Source organism: Amblyomma americanum, chromosome 11 (assembly GCF_052857255.1).
Source record: "Amblyomma americanum isolate KBUSLIRL-KWMA chromosome 11, ASM5285725v1, whole genome shotgun sequence".
Lineage (NCBI taxonomy): Eukaryota > Metazoa > Arthropoda > Arachnida > Ixodida > Ixodidae > Amblyomma > Amblyomma americanum.
Genome location: NC_135507.1, coordinates 22,008,752 through 22,025,841, shown reverse-complemented (window position 1 = coordinate 22,025,841; position 17,090 = coordinate 22,008,752).

Below are 17,090 nucleotides of genomic sequence, written 5' to 3'. Positions count from 1 at the left end.
CTCTGCTGCTTCTCACTATGCCGCACTGACCAATCGGAATCTGCAATGGCCTCACAGCCAGAATTCCAATCCGCAAGGTACCAGAAGTCTTGAGGGAAAACGACCGTTCCTTCTTCAATCCTTCCCTCCATCCCCCACTGACTCCAGCGTCCTCTTCAGGCGTACACTACCACTTCGGAAAACGTGCTGCCAAGAGCAGGGATACGAATAAAATCCAATACAGTCGAAACTCGTTATAACGAAACGGTTTATAACGAAATAATGGATATAACGAAGGAACGACGATTCCCCTTGGACGCTCAGCTAACACAGGCTATAACGAGGCTACGGCTATAACGAAGTAATCGCCGGGCCCCTTCAACCTCGTTATAACGAGGTTCCACCGTATTTCCTTTTATATCATAGTGCGCTGGCGATACTTCAGTTCGTCACCTATTCTTTCCTGCCTCCTTAAATACCCACGAATGTCACACTGTAGTTTCACTGCAGACTGCCTGCTCATTCGAGCAGTATTTTAAACTTCGGGTTAGCATATCCGTTCAAAGGAAACCCCCGATCCTCGCTGTCACTTAATGCAGTTATCTCGAGGTTCTGTAGCATTTTCCGGCATATAATATCTATTGTGCGACAAGCACATTCTGCACGCGTGCATAACTGTCAGCCGATGTGCGCTACATATTCATCGCGTACGTTTCCGCAGATCCCCGTGACAAATAGCCACCGCGTGCGCAACAATCGCAGAGAGACCCGTTATTACGTATGCTCACGAATGCATGAGTGTTCTCCGCACGTTGCGTACTATACTTCACTGTTTGCGCCTAGCGCGTACCACGGTGTACGGGGAGAAGCGAAAGGATTTCCTCCGCAAGCGAGGCGTGAGGATCTCGATATGGGGTGGTTCGTGGAGAATAAAGTGACAAAACAACGGGGCACGAGAAAGAACGAGATCTGACGAGACAGCGTGGAGCGATGCACGATGCGCGGCAGGAACGCTGGAATGTGCGCGCAGCCTTCGTGCGTCACGCAGTTCGCGCCAACGTACAAACATGTGCTTATGCCCAGGTGTGCGGAACATAGAGGTACATAGATAGGTAGGTGTCTACAGGCCTTCCCTTTGTTGCGGAGTGATGAAGGTCAATACTGTACGAGTTAGTAGGCACCCAGCTGGACCTTGACGCGGTAACTACTTTACTAACTATATACTTCAAGGTGTGGCTCTGATCTGAGCCGGCTGCCGAGAATATTTCTTCTTCTCACCGTTAAGTTCGTCTCCCGAACAGCTTTCTTCCACCACTGGTTTAAATGTGCTTTAAACCTCCTTCTCGGCGGCTGTAGGTTCCTTTTGCTGGCTGAAACGGTCTCAGCTACACCACCACATAATCTGCAGTTTATTTTGGTTTCCCAACCTTGAACGCACTAATAACTGGAATCTGCGACGTCTTCAACGTTTACCGCACATCTTCATCCACAGGTGGCTTGTGTAAGCCTCTAGAGATAAACCCTATTTTTTATTACTCTTCACAGGTATCTAGGTGAACTTCTGGCTAGAGGCCATACGACCGACCTTGTACCGTTTTTTTTCACAACTAATTTTCCCTCCCGCCGTTACACTAGCAGAGTTGCGCATATATCTAGTGTAGCCTTCACTCATATATTTAGTCGTAAGTCAAGCGCAGTTATTTTTCACAATGTATGCACAGGTAACCCCTTTGCCAAAAGTAACCGAGCAACGGGTTTTTCTTCTCAATCGTATAACGGAGCCTTTACGGCCCCCCTAAAGACCGAAAAGTGTCATAGAGTGAAGCCAAGGGTTCACCTTACTTTACAGATTCACAGCTGAAGGGCTGCCATAACAGCTTCGCTACGCGACTAAGAAACAAACCACCGTTGCCCGGTTACTTTTGGTATATATACGGTGCACAGGTAACAATACCCGAGAACCACCATTCTCCGTCGTCATCCACTCATTTTAAATATTCTTCACGATTAACATTGTTTATGCCAGCTTCAAGCTGTCATTCTCGCACCTCCTACATTCATTCAGCGAAAAAGAAAAAAAGCAGCCACTGAATTTTCCCCACATAAAACTTCTGATTCGCGGAGGAAAAGGGAGACGCGGTCCAGGAGGTCGCCTTAATACATACACCCGTACTTCCTCGTTCTATTTTTTAACAATACGCAGGTGCTCGAACATTTGTTAAGAACGGTTCAGACAAACAGAGCTTTGCAAGTCGCAGGAGAGTGACAACGGATGTCGCAGTCAGGGGCGCTGCGAAAGCTGCACGCTCACCTGTCGTCCAGTTTAAATGCCACAGCATTAATAGCCTCATCTGGGAAAAAAATGTGTCGTCGGTCATAAAATGCGTCCATTGCCAAGAGGGAAGTGACGTCACAAGATCGAAAAGTTCGCCCATTGGCTGGAGGAAAGTGACGTCACCAGAACGGAAGAGACGTCACTTCCGGTAAATGCGTCAACAGCTTTTAATGCTATCGCTCTGCTAGCACAGAAGGTTACTATAGGTGTCCTGTGATTTTTTTTCGGTACATCTTCATGAGGTCCAGCTGATTACGTTACAGCAATAGTTTCACTGGGAACCTCCTCTGGAGTTAACGGCTCCGACGTCTCGCGTTGTGCTATCAGGTCGAGCCAAGAGAGGGCGCTATCGAAAATCACCTGACCTGAGAGTCACGTGATCCAGGTGGTTCGTCTGTCCCATCTGGCACTTGGATTAGGCACTGTTGTGCGAGGTCGAAGAGTGGAAGTGCAAGGTATCGCGTCCGAGTGATAGTGTGATAGTTTGCTACTTCGCCAAAGTCAGCCGTTTTAAAACAGTCAACGAAGTTTCTACGAACTATATAGAGATTGTGCTGACGAACAACAAATAAATCCGATTATGAGCAAATTCATATTAACTTTCGCAAACACTGCTAAAATCTTTAATAGTTCTTGTGCATAATCTCGACACCAGTACGGCCATGACACCTGCCTTCCTCCGTAAGGAGCTCCTTTCGTGAGGAAGCCCTAAGGAAGTTTTCAGCATTCCGAGCGGCCATCTTAGGCCGCCTTACGTTTAGGCAGCATGAAGGCCTCCTTACTAAAGCTAAGGAAATGGTGTAAGTGAAGGAGCGTTTTATAATTCGGCCCTAAGTGTGGCACAGCTTAACTAACACGTGGGACGTGGAGGTGAACATGATACCAAAGGAGAATAGTTGGACGCCAGTTGCAAATCAGAAAGCTTGATAACAAAACACATAGGAGTATCATCCCATGAATAAATTAATGCACCTATCCAAGCTCGAGGCAACCGTGATCATGCCGTTCAAGACCAGAAAGTTGCCGTCGTCTACTACATTCGCGGCAGTCAGACGACTGCTCAAACCAAGAGACATCCAGACCACATGGTTTTACGCGAGTGAGTTGGTTGAGCGCAGCTCCCTAAACCGGGTTACTCTTCACCGCACTCTTTACACACAGCCGAACCACCAGTACTTCGTGCAACTGATAGGTCGGTGTATAACAATACAGAGGGAACAGACAAGGTAGCAGAACACGAAAGGCACAATAATGAAATGGAAAGTGATAAAGAAGAGCAAGCCACGAAACGGTCTCGCTTATGTCTCGACCAAACTGCGAAAAAAGAAAGCGTATACTGTGTCCCGATGATCCCTAACAATTATTAAAAGTGAAGGCTAGAACTTTCGAATGCAGCGGTGTGCATCCAGACAGGCGCGGCGTTGAAATCGAAATTTGTTGTTGGGGAAAAGGAAATGGCGCAGTATCTGTCTCACATCTCGGTGGACACCTGAACCGCACAGTAAGGGAGGGGATAAAGGAAGGAGAGAAGAAAAGAAGAAAGAGGTGCCGTAGTGGAGGGCTACGGAATAATTTTTACTACGTGGGGATATTTAACGTGCACTGACATCGCACAGCACACGGGCGCCTTAGCGTTTCGCCTCCATCCAAAACGCTGCCGCCGGGTTCGAACCCGGGTGCTCCGGCTCAGTGGCCGAGCGCCCTATCCACTGAGCCACCGCGGCGGGTCGACGTTGACGTCTCCTGTTCCGCTTTTGAAACAAGATAAGCGGCGTCAAACTTCTCTGACGTAGATGGGCTGCTCCCTCCGCATATGGCGCCCGATAACAGCGGCGCTCCCAAAACACGCGACGCGGTCCGTTCAGGTCCAGTCGGACAGAGTGGTTCCCTAGCGGTCTCTTCGAGGAAAGGGCGCGGTCGCGCGAGAGGTCGTTGACACGCCTTGGGTCTGTGCGGCCGAAATTAGGGCGGCTAGGGCAGGCAAAAGGCGGAAGCCTTGCACGCGCACACGCCACCCGAGCGGCGATTAAAGAGAGGTTGCCGATCGAGTTCCTACCACGGGCCTGAAGGGCGCTTTCCTAGTGACCTGGCTGCTAACGCTGATGCCAATACGTGTGGTGGCGGGAGGCGGTCGGCGCTTGGCTTCTCAGGACAAGGTCGCGGGTTCGACCTCGGCCGCGACAGCCACATTTTTGTTTTTTTTGCAGGCGAAATGCAAGACGCCCGTGTGTCTATGCCAGCGCCCAGGCGATCGAAATTAATCCGCTGCCGTGCACTGCAGCGTCGACTCATAACTGTGTTAAACCCCATATACCATACCATACCGTATACATGGCAAGCCATATCATATATCATACTGCCTTACCGTACCGTATACCTTACAGTACCTTACCTTACCGTACCATATACCTTACAGTACCTTAACTTACCTTACCGTACTATATACCATGCAGTACCTTACCTTACCTTAGCGTACCGTATACCTTACAGTACCTTACCTTACCGTACCATATACCTTACAGTACTTTACTTTACCTTACCGTACCATATACCTTACAGTACCTTACCTTACTTTACTGTACCATATACCTTACCTTACCGTACCATATACCTTACAGTACCTTACTTTACCTTACTGTACCATATACCTTACCTTACCGTACCATATACCTTACAGTACCTTACCTTACCATATACCTTACCTTACCGTACCACATACCTTACAGTACCTTACCTTACCATACCATATACCTTACAGTGCATTACCTTACCGCACCATGTACCTTACAGTACCTTACCTTACCGTACCATATACCTTACAGTACCTTACCTTACCGTACCATATACCTTACAGTACCTTACCTTACCGTACCGTACATTGCCGTGCCTTACCATACTTTACCGTATCGTCTGTCTCTGTGGCCAATGGACGAAGATATAAACCGTTAAACGAGGCATGAATAAAAAAATATATTCGTTTGTCGCCGTTATTTCACCTTTCTGGCCACTTCTGCTTCTATCGATGGAAATGTTCCGTCCTAGCGCTGTTTTTAGCGGACAAAACCAAAAAAGAGAGCGCAAATAACTCATCAAAACGGGTGTCGAAACAAGGGCTTATTTTGAGCAAAACGCTTTGCTTTTTTTTTGCTACCACCTCCGGCAAAAGACAAAGGCCGCGGCTACGCGGACGAGGCCGTGCAAACAAGGGCAGCGCGCGCGGACGGCCCTTGACTTTCACGGGGACCAGGAAGCGCTTCCTGTTTGCTGTTTTCATTTCGTCAGTGTTTGCGACGGCGCTGCGGAATTGTTTTCCAGGCCGTGCACGTGCAGAAAAAAAAAGACAAGATGTTAAAGTGCGGTCTTCTCGTCACGTGTGCGGAAGGAAGGAAGATACTGGTATGGAGAAATAAAAAAAAAACTCGGTAGGAAGAATGACGTCATGTTGTCGGCCTTCACAAGCCGAGCTCCCAAGGATCTGTTCCTTTTCTCCTTTCTCTCTCCCAGGATGACAAAGTGGGGCCCTACGTGAGAGCCGGGACTGTGACTCAGCCCTGGTAAAAAAAAAAATAAACTATGCATAGTTTTCTTATTATAGGGCTGAGTCCCAGTCCCGGATGCTTAAGTGACCTTAATATTGTAATGTGGTAGCATTAGATTTCACATTTGTCACAGTTTCTGTTGCAAGTTCTGTGTGCGTTTGTGTCAATTTCTTTCCAATTGTCGGTCCATGAACCGCCACATTCCGACTGACAGATAGCCGCAGACAGCGGGTATCCGCAGTGCAATGACGGTTGTGATGGCGTTACAAGGCCACGTGAGATCTATCGACCAATCATTAATTTAGTTGCCACCAGCCACAGTGGGCGGGTTGTGATGACATCACAAGGTCACGTGACCTCTCTCGAACAGTCAGGGTACGTATGAAGGAGGCAAGAGCTAGTGGATGAATGCTCTTGGGCGTTGTTCCTCAAACCCATGCGGCCTTGAGACGAGACAGTAAATTGTTCCTCCTCTTCAGTCTCGTTGCAGGTGGGCCATGGATGCAGCCGAGGTGGAGGGTAGTGTTCGGAACACGGCACCTATACGCAGGAGACAAGAACCAGTAGACGAATGCTCTTGGGACGCTGCCCGTCAAGCGCTGCACAAGGCGCTCAAGTCCACGCCAACACATGTCTCCCCCCGTAAAGCACAAGACGGAGCCCTGCCAATAGAGCAAGCCGTTGTCTGTGCTGTTCTCTGTGACCTCGAAGAGCTGGGTGGCAGTGGGCCATCTAGGTCACGTACGTGACCTTGTAGCGTCATCTTAATCTGCCCAACGGATTGTGAACAAACTGACCACCGTGGCAGGCGGCAGTTAAATTAATGGCTGGTCCCGAGTGGTTGCTTCGGAAGTGCAACCCGGGTTGCATAAGCCCCATAGGTGGCAGCACCTGCCTTCACAGGGCAGTGATGCATCGCTTAAACGGTGCACCACTGCGCCAGGAGTGGTATGAGGACTACCAGCTAGGATCTGTGAGTGTAAAGAAAAGAATAGCGAATTCCGTATCCACTAAAATGGAGCTTAGGTGTCCATCCAGGTATAGCCTTTAGTGCGCTAGCACGAATGGCCCCACTCTACGGTTTCGCAGATCTTCGTCTGACGCCCGCTAGACCTTGAAAACCGACCTTGAAAACCTCAATCCCAAACCGAAAACAAGTTAAAAACCGAAGTGCTAGCGCACTTTGACCTAACCACGCTAAATCATCCGTCATTTTTATTTCTACTTTTATTCTTTCAACTGATACCTTAAGGATAACGCAGAGGTCTATGTAAGGATAATGATAGGTGTAACGTTAAGAGACGGGAAGAGGGCAGAGTGGGTCAGGGACAAAACACGTTAATTAATGAGATACTACTCGAAATCAAGATGAAGTAATGGCCTTGGGTAGGGCATGTAACGCGAAGGCAAGACAACCGCTGGTCCTTGAGGGTAACGGAGTGGATTCCAGGAGAAGGCCGTGTAACAGGGGGTGGCAGAAATTCAGGTGGGCGTATAAGATTAAGAAGTTTGCGGAGATCGGGTGGCCACAGCTGGCACAGGACAGAGTTAATTGGAGAGATATGGGAGAGGCGTTTGTCCTGCATTTGGTGCAGTCAGGCTGATGATGATGATCATTAGAACGAATTCAATACAAGCGCGTCTAGCTCACTTCCACCGCGTGGCACACGGATTTAAAAATTCAAAAATATCGCTTGGACATCGTCCGTGACGTAAGAAAACGAACGACTCAGTGGCTGCAGAACAGAACTTGCAGAACAGAACGTCATCCGTACTCGGCGAGTGCTGTGGCCACAACGGTCATTTTCTTCTCTCGCCGGACGCCTCACCTAAAAAAGAAGGGACACAAGCAGCGCAGAGTCGGAAAGAATGACCACAGCTCAGTAGCGATCTATTGTCGAGAGCGAAATCGATTGCTACTATCTTCATTGAAGTGAGAGCGAAATAACCACGGAGCACCTACACACACACACACACAAAAAAAAAAACTGCACTGGAGTCGCACAGCACGACGGTGAGACGACCGATAAGTCACCCAGAGAAAGCAGCACAGAGTGGATCAGAGAGAGCACAGGAGAGACACTTCAGCATCTTTTTGTTCACCTGTAGCGGTCTCAATAAACGCAAGAGTGGGCGCTACTCGAGAGCAGTCTGATAGGAAAAAGCTTACCGGACAAGTCACGCGCTTGTTGATGCTCTTTCAGTGCAGTCGCCACTTATCTGCACTGATAGTATCCCGATAGGATGACGCCTGCAAGCCAACGCTCATGGCAAGCAGCCGCGCAGGGCACGGTACCGAAGTGTCTGCCTACTGCACAGGCAGCTCCAATACGATATAGGAGCACTCCGCTTGTACACAAAACAAATTAATAATAATAATAATAATAATTGGTTTGGGGGGAAAGGAAATGGCGCAGCATCTGTCTCATATATCGTTGGACACCTGAAGGGAAGGGATAAAGGAGGGAGTAAAAGAAGAAAGGAAGAATAGGTGCCGTAGTGGAGAGCTCCGGAATAATTTCGACCACCTGGGGATCTTTAACGTGCACTGACATCGCACAGCACACGGGCGCCTTAGCGTTTCGCCTCCATAAAAACGCAGCCGCCGCGGTCGGGTTCGAACCCGGGAACTCCGGATCAGTAGCCGAGCGCCCTAACCACTGATCCACCGGGGCGGGTAACATAACAAAAACAAATTTTGTAGTTAATTCTGCATTAAAGTCCGAAACCTCTCGCTATCTTCATACGTCCAGAATAAACACCACTTAGAAAGCAAGACAAAGTGTGCTTACACTTACCGAGCAATCGTTTGTTGAATGCTCATAGCATGTTCCCTTTTATGCTGGCGCTAGCTGCACACGATTTATCAAGGCACTGTAGTACCAGACCAAGCTTATACCGCACCACTCATGAAAGATTTTGCACGCATTCAAGAAGGCTCACGAGGAGAGCAACACAATTTGTTCCCTTGCCGTTTGACTCCCCCCCCCAATAAAAAAATATTTTTTTTCTTCGTTTAACACGCAGATTTTTTCCGTAAGCTGGTGGCCCAGTTGCAGGGCAGGGAATCACGGAATAAACATTTTAAAAAATGGTAGTAATGAAAACTGGAAAGTATACCCTCCGCTTTTGCTCAGCCGTATACCTATAGTCACAATGCGCCGTTACAATACGCACGTGCCCCGCAAAATCATCCAAGGCGCTCTGGAGTTACGTCGACGTTTAGATTTGCTTTTGCAGTTTGTAGAAGACATACTCTACGACCACGGTAGCGATGTCACTTTCTCATTGATATGCCATATCTCGCGGGCGCTCAACAAGGCAGTCTTACATATAGCACTCAAGGGAAGCACGGACGCCTGCACATCACAGAAACGCACATAGGTGTATCAGCGATTTTACAGTGATTCAACACTCGCGCCACCATATTACTCCAAATCTGTAGTCATAACTGATAAGACATAACCGCAAAAGCACATATTAATTTTATTTCGCACTCTTCCTCGCCAATTTCACAAAGCCAAATGGCAAGCGTGCAGAATAAACGGATACTGGGGTGGTCATAAAGAATATACAGCACGAATTTTTAACCATATAGTCACATGAAAAGCATAACTGAATGTTTATGGAGCCCACAGCTGACAAATGTGGCGAGATTGCCCTCTTCGCTTTCAAAATATACCTAAGACAAGCGAACGGCTTTAAAAACAGTGTTGCTCAAGACAGCTACCGGTCAAATGTTTTCCTTATATTATAATACCGGTAGTGAGGCCTGGAGACCTGTTCGGTTTCAGCATCATCGGAAATTATTCCGTATCTGTGGAAATCGTCTCCGGACGACGTTTTTAAACACGTAGCGCGACAGGCTACCGATTAAAACACGTTGGACGAAAGGCTATACAGTCCCTATACAGTCTGCTGGAGCTGGTCTTTTGCACTTGTTTGCTAACCACCGTCTTTCACGGTTTTTCTTGTTCAAAACCAAAAATCACTCATTTATATTTGTTTTGGTTAATAGGCGACTGTTATGTACCTTTTCTGGTTGCGCCAACTGTAATTTGTAAGGGTATTGTGGGGTTTAAGAAGGTTACTGGCGCATTTCATTTCCTCACTCTTCGCTTTTCCTTAGAATGTCTATTCGGCTTCCCCAGACGGCAGGTGACAACAGATTTTAATCGATTATTTATTGCCCCTACTCTTGTACCAGCAAGGGTTTATCGACACCATTGAATAAAAGCGAGTCAAGTGGACGCATATTCATTCCGCCACAAAGACTCCACAAGTAGACCTCAGCCGCCAAGACGTGGCTTCGCGCCAAAGGAACGTTTGTGCCATAGTCGATGAACTGCCGCCTGGCTAAGCAATCAGAGACCACTGATCACTGCTTTGCGTTCTGTCATGATGTGTGCTCACGGAACATACTTCAGCGGACTAATAAAAAGGACGTCGAGATCACGGCCCAGACTATTTATTCTGCCTGTAATTGAAGGCTGAAGGTTTCCGCGTGACATTCTTGTGCTGATAAGGATGTTTAGTCTGTGGAAAAGCAGCATGATGGATCGACACGCATAACCATGGAATTCAACGAAGTCTGTTCAAAGTACAGCCCGGAGGTATATGGTGCACGAGACAAATCTCCTGACTGGTTGGCCTTTCTTAACGCCGTGTGTGTGCGTTTTCCGGAACTTTGATGTGTGGGCGGAGCGATAGCATCAAAATGGTTTATGGTTTATGGGGGTATAACGTCCCAACGCGACCCAGGCTATGCGCGACGTAGGGAAGGGCTCCGGAAATTTCGACCACCTGGGGTTCTTTAAGGTGCGCTGACATCGCATAGCACACGGGCCTCTAGAATTTCGCCTCCATCGAAATTCGACCGCCGCGGCCGGGATCGAACCCGCGTCTTTCGGGCCAGCAGCCGAGCACCATAACCACTCATCCACCGCGTGTGGCGGAGTCCCGAAATGCTAAAGCCAATGCCTATCTAAAGCCGATGTCTAAAAATGGTCTAAAGCCAATGCCAGTCCCCAAGCTCGGGCGAAGCTGGCCGGCCGAGCTCGGCCCTATGAGTTTTGGTCGGCCAGATTGCTCGCGCCAACCTTAGGCCGATCACAGTTTCACCGTCTGGGTATGGAGGTCGCGATAAGGGTTTCCACGAGTGCTCAACAAACCACAGTCCATCATATCGGAGGCACCTCTTTCCGCATGCTCTGTCGACGAAGAACACAATGTGTGAGCCCCGGAAGCCTGTCTAGTATAGGCATCCTGATTCATAGAAACCGTCCCAGATTGCTTCGCGCGCAGAAACCGCATGACGAAACGCACCGCGTGTCCCGAATGCTCAAAACATTACTGCAACTGCTGCTGCGGACAAACTTTGTCGTTCGTTTTATTTTTCCCTCACACATTCCTAACCTTCGATGTTCTATGCCCAACTTACTTTTTTCACGCCTTTTTTCTTCAACGCCATGCCGTGCCGCAGCGTGGCAGTCACGCGAGAAATCGTCCGGAAACGCATTGACGCCTGGCTGTCTGCGTCAGAACGCCTCCAGCAAGTCATTTTCACTCATGCGACTCGAGCGCTTTCCAAAGCGCCCTGCGCGGACTTCGTCGTGGCGGACTTGTTTTGCGCCCAGCGACACGCCTCCTTCGCTATTGGGTGAACGCCACGTGTTCTAAACAGGGGAAACAAGCCGTGACAATGGCGGCTACGTGTTGTTCCCACCCGCAAACAATGGCTGCACGGCTGAGAACGACGAGTTAAAAACATGTCGTGCTCTGTCCTACCATCATGCGCTTAGCTTTTATTCGCGGAGCAGACGTACACTCTTGCTCAAAGTTAAGCCTGTGCGTTGAGAACTTCGCTTTGTCGACGCCAGCAAACAATGGCTGCATGTGCGGAAACGGCTTAAAAATGTGTGTACCTTGTTTACACGCCTTTGGAGTATTTGCGGTTGCTCACAGCAACAACTTACAACTGCCAACAGTGAACCCGAACACCGGAACCGAAGCGAAAACCGAAGTGAGACTACGCAAATCTATACCTTCATTTTTTTTTTTTGCCATCAGGTGTAATCCGTGCGCAAAGACCTGACAGCTTTGCTGGAGCTGAGAAAAAACAACAACATATTAGCGCCTTGGAGCTCGGAGACTTTATAATGCCATAGCGTTAGAGTTGTAATACCAAAAACCCCGCTGACGTCCGGTGTCACAAAATTCGCTGCTCACCATAGCAGGTAGCAAACTAGCCACAGGTTTGTGAGCAACCTGCTCACCATGGCTATAATTAGATTAATGATTGGCCGAGCTAAATCACGTGACTTTGTGACGTCATCACAACCTGCCCCACCGGTTTGTGAGCAACCAAGTTCCTAGACAGAGAATCGGGGGAAAAAAACTCGGAGGAAAATGTGATATATGCAAATGCTGGCACCACCACAACCGAGCGGACACCTGCTACTGCAGCTATGATATACAGCGGTCCGAATATGGCGGTTGATGAACCCCGACAATTGCACACGAATCTGAAGAAACACACACAGAAGTCACAATTCAGAAGCTGCGACCAATATGAGACCTAATGATAGCGCATTTCAAAAATTAAGGTGACTTAAGCGTCCTAATAGTATATTTACGTCGTTCGACAATTTGTGCTAATTAGGAACGACTTGAATATTCTTTCTTTTGTGGCCAATAATGTTTCAATTTTCTCTTAGGACTCCGCCCACTGGGAAAGAGCCCAGGTAAAGGCCCCATGGAAAGTTCTCAGAACAAGAATACCCCACACAATTATAGCTCTGATAAATTTTGCACTTCCCCATGAATAATAATTGGTTTTTTGGGGGGGAAAGGAAATGGCGCAGTATCTGTCTCATATATCGTTGGACACCTGAACCGCGCCGTAAGGAAAGGGATAAAGGAGGGAGTGAAAGAGGAAAGGAAGAATGAGGTCCCGTAGTGGAGGGCTCCGGAATAATTTCGACCACCTGGGGATCTTTAACGTGCACTGACATCGCACAGCACACGGGCGCCTTAGCGTTCTGCCTCCATAAAAACGCAGCCGCCGCGGTCGGGTTCGAACCCGGGAACTCCGGATCAGTAGTCGAGCGCCCTAACCACTGAGCCACCGCGGCGGGGCATGCAGTTACCAGGTTTTCGATGCACCAGCTAAGCCCGCGAGACTCGACACGTGTAAATGGAGGAACCAACATTTAATGCATCCGAGTCCGCATGCACACCCGGGCATGAATATGTGACATTAGCGTTCTCTCTCTCTTCCCCGACGCTGAGGCGTGGTTCGCGGGATCGCCACCGGCGCGTTAGCATCGCGTGCAGGCGTGCGAGAATGCATGCAGACCGGCCGAACTCGTGGCGACCTTGGCGCCGGGACGACCTCGCCCGCACTTCAGCGACGAGCGAATGCGAGCAGGTTTCTCTCTCTCCACTATTCTGCTCTTTCCTTACTTTACACCTCTCCCTCTCTCCGAGTCCTTTTCACTGGACTGCGCGTGGCCTGGCACATCCGGTCAGGACGCGAGTCCCTCGCACTCTGCGCAGTGCATGCAACACACGCACGCACATGACATACGCGTGCGCAGGTCACGCGAGGCGCGTAATACGTGCGACATACAAATCACGAGGTCTATTGTAAAGTGTATACAAGCCGGGGCTTAACAAAATATAGAAGAAGGCACTACGTTCACTACAAACGGATCAGGCGACGATATTGTCCCTTCCCGCTCCACTCCCCGGTCAAAAAAAAAAAAAACATCCTATTCAAATTTACCGCGAGTACCCCCACGCACCTATTTCCAAAATATGCAGTCCAAGATACTGGCTTTTAATGAAGTCGTATATAGTGGGACCTATGTAATCTATTCCCAAAATATGCAGTTTAAGAGATTGGCTTTTAATCAAGTCGTATATAGCGGGGCCTATGTAACCTACGTCGAAAATATGCCGTCCAAGAGACTGAATTTTAATCAAGTCGTATACAGTAGGGACTATATAACCTATGCCCAAAATATGAAGTCCAAGAGATTGGCTTTTAATCAAGTCGTATATAGTGGGGCCTATGTAACCTATATCCAAAATATGCAGTCCAGAAGATTGGCTTTTAATCAAGCCGTATATAGTGGGGCCTATGTAACCTCTGTTCAAAATATGCAGCCCAAGAGATTGCTTTTAATCAAGTCGTATATAGTCGGGCCTATGTAACCTGTGTCCAAAATATGCAGCCCAAGAGATTGGCTTTTAATCAAGTCGTATAGTGGGGCCTATGTATAGCATCCGTGAAAGTTCTAAACTTCGAGGCGATGAGGAAGAGAGTTTCCTCTATATTTATATATATAGAAATTATACTCGCTGCACAGCCGGCAAGTAAACAAGGTGGGCTGTACATTTTTGCATATCTAAGCTATACAGTTAATGCTTTTGGGTTTTGATTTTTTTTCTTTCAATGAAACAACTACGAAAATTCATAGTCTACCATGAGATTGTCACGCGACAATTATACATTAGCAGCACTGTTAGCAGTATATATTGATCGCCTTCCGACAGCGTCTTTGAATTTGATTTCGCAGTCGTACTTCCGTTCTGCTGCTGCATGGACTTACGATGGAAGCAGTGGTGGTGTGTTTGAAGGGTGCCCGGAAGGTGTCCCGATCCGCTAGGGGCACTGGGGGCTGGAGGCTTCGCACGGATACACAGACCACCGCTTTCTCGCCGAAAGAGGACTATGCTGCTAAACCAATAATATGTTCTCTGATCGGCTGTGCCCTATAGCATACTCAAAGGTATCCAAAGACAAAGAAGGGTTAGGAAATCAGGTGCAAGTGGCCTCATTACTACTGTTGCTGGCAGTGGTCGTAGAAGAACTACATTTAAGTACTGAAGTAGTTATACATTAAAATAAGGGGCCTCTGCAAGATGCGAGGCAGGCATGTCTACGCGATTACTCCTGGCGGTGATGCATACCGCACACGGAGAGAAAAGAGCACGTGTGCGGCGCCGAAAGTGCTCCTTTCTCATCAAAAAATGTCAGGGTTTTAACTTGGTTAAGCCGGTTATAATGCGAAAACATAATTTTTCGCAGGTGGACACAACCGCCACGTATATCGAAAGCGCGACTGAGGTTTTCCCTAACCCAGGTAGCCACTTATGCGTGTCTTCAACTTTATCATCGTCAATGAATACCCAACAATTCTGGACAAAAGCACTTTTGAACGGGAACCATTTTATGACCGCAATTTTTTTCATATATTGTAAGATTTTCCAATATTCAAAATTTTTTCCAAGAATGCTGGACATGAAAAGTGTCACATTTCGTCGCACTTCATCTTTTCCGTCGCTTCAAACTCCCCGAAACTACGGTAACTACGTTAATTAGAAAGTGTATTCACGCACTTAAGTTAATTAGCTACCTGGTTAGGTTGACACGTATAGTTAGTCATGTTCGCCACGGCTGAGAATGTTTCTGAAAAGGCTTTTTTTTTCTATTTCAAGTTCCCTACCTTTAGGAATTCTTTTGAAGTGTTCGCTAAAAAACTTGGCGTGTTGAGCTTTCGATAGTATAGTGTCTGGCAGTAGTCTTCCTTGTGTAATGCAGGCTTCTTTGTTTGGCTTCACTCCCGTAAAATCATGAAATTTTCATAACTTCAATTCATAACTTCAATTTTCATAACTTCAAAAATATTGGCACAAGGATGAGCAAACCAACTTATTTTTACACACTAACGCATCGCAACGAATTGGATGCGAAACTAATTGACTCCATTTGGTCCAGTGGTGTCCGAAAATGAATGGGTTCAAATTAGCATTCCTATTTTCTTTTTTTTTCCTGGGCAGGTGATAGGTGCTACAAGGCATAGAGCAACCGCTTGCGGCCTGTGCAAGGTTTCTTTCAAAACTTCAATCGCGGCCCACCTAGAATCGAACTAACTGTACAGTCAGGGACAAAAGTCTCTGGACCGCGTGATCCGCAAACAAAGTCAAGTAAAACTCTAGTTTGGGCGAGTTGGTTCATGTTGAAAGAAAAACTGGTAATGGCGCAAGAAACGGGGACACAGAAGGCACACAAAAGACAGGACTGACGCCCCGTTTCTTGCGCCATTACCAGTTTTTCTTTAAACAAAGTCAATAACTTTATTATCAGCAGTCGGCTGGAGTCCACACTTGTGGAGGCGAAAGAAGAGGATTTTGACTCTCACCTCCTAAATTGTGGTCTCCAACCTGAGGCTAATAGTAACGTCATTGGCGTCGTTTTAGGATCACGCGGTGCAGAGACTTTTGTCGCCAACTGTACACCTGTACGACCGCCAAGATCTCACACGCACGTTCTTTGTGATAGTTTTCTCCTTTGTCCGTTTGGTTCGGAACCAGCCTGTTTTACGGTGGATGCTGAATTTGGTCATATGTATTGGAACTACCCGAAGATACAGAAGGAAAAAAAAAAGCCAGCGCTTGCTTGTTGCCGCTTGAAGAGGCTGATGCGGTACCTAAAGGAGCAGGGACATCAAATTTCAGTTTTGTGTTTCGTCTTTGGAATGACGCTCAGCGTATTGGAAAACATGGACAGCTACGTGGATTGCGCGACAAAGAGGTAAATAATTTATAATTTAATTTTTTCTCTTGTGCTAGTTCGCTTTCAGGTTCAACGACCGAACGATGGCTGTGACATAACAGACGATTTGAGTGATTTGAGTATGGTCGCTGTCTTGTACATTTTAATTCGCACTAACTCTCGCGCAAGCCCGCGCCTGCCCAAGAGTTGGAATGACAAACAAAGTTAACAGTCAGCGATTATATTGGTCTTTTCATGACAATCATGACCAGATAAAAGCCAACGTTCGGCTGTTGAAGAGAAAACCGAAACGGCACGAGAAAAAAATAAATTGTAAATTATTTAGCAGGCGAAGGTGAATTCCACGTCGTGACTCGTGTACACGGTTTTCTTGAGCCCCATTTAAAAGAAATAAACACGCACCCACAGATAACAAACGGTTGTGGAGATTCACCTCTAAAAATATAGCAGTTTTGCGTGAAAGCAAATCATGCGCGTTTCTGTGTGCATTTCGCTCCTCTTTAATCCGCCAATGCGAGCATGATTCTCGTGAGTGAATAAAATAACTGTAGTGCGTTGTAAGAGTGCGGAATACCTGCAACAGAAGACTAACCTAGAGCACTTTGTGCCTTTAGGATGACGAAGACGAGGCTACAATGGGTTATGACGTCTCAGA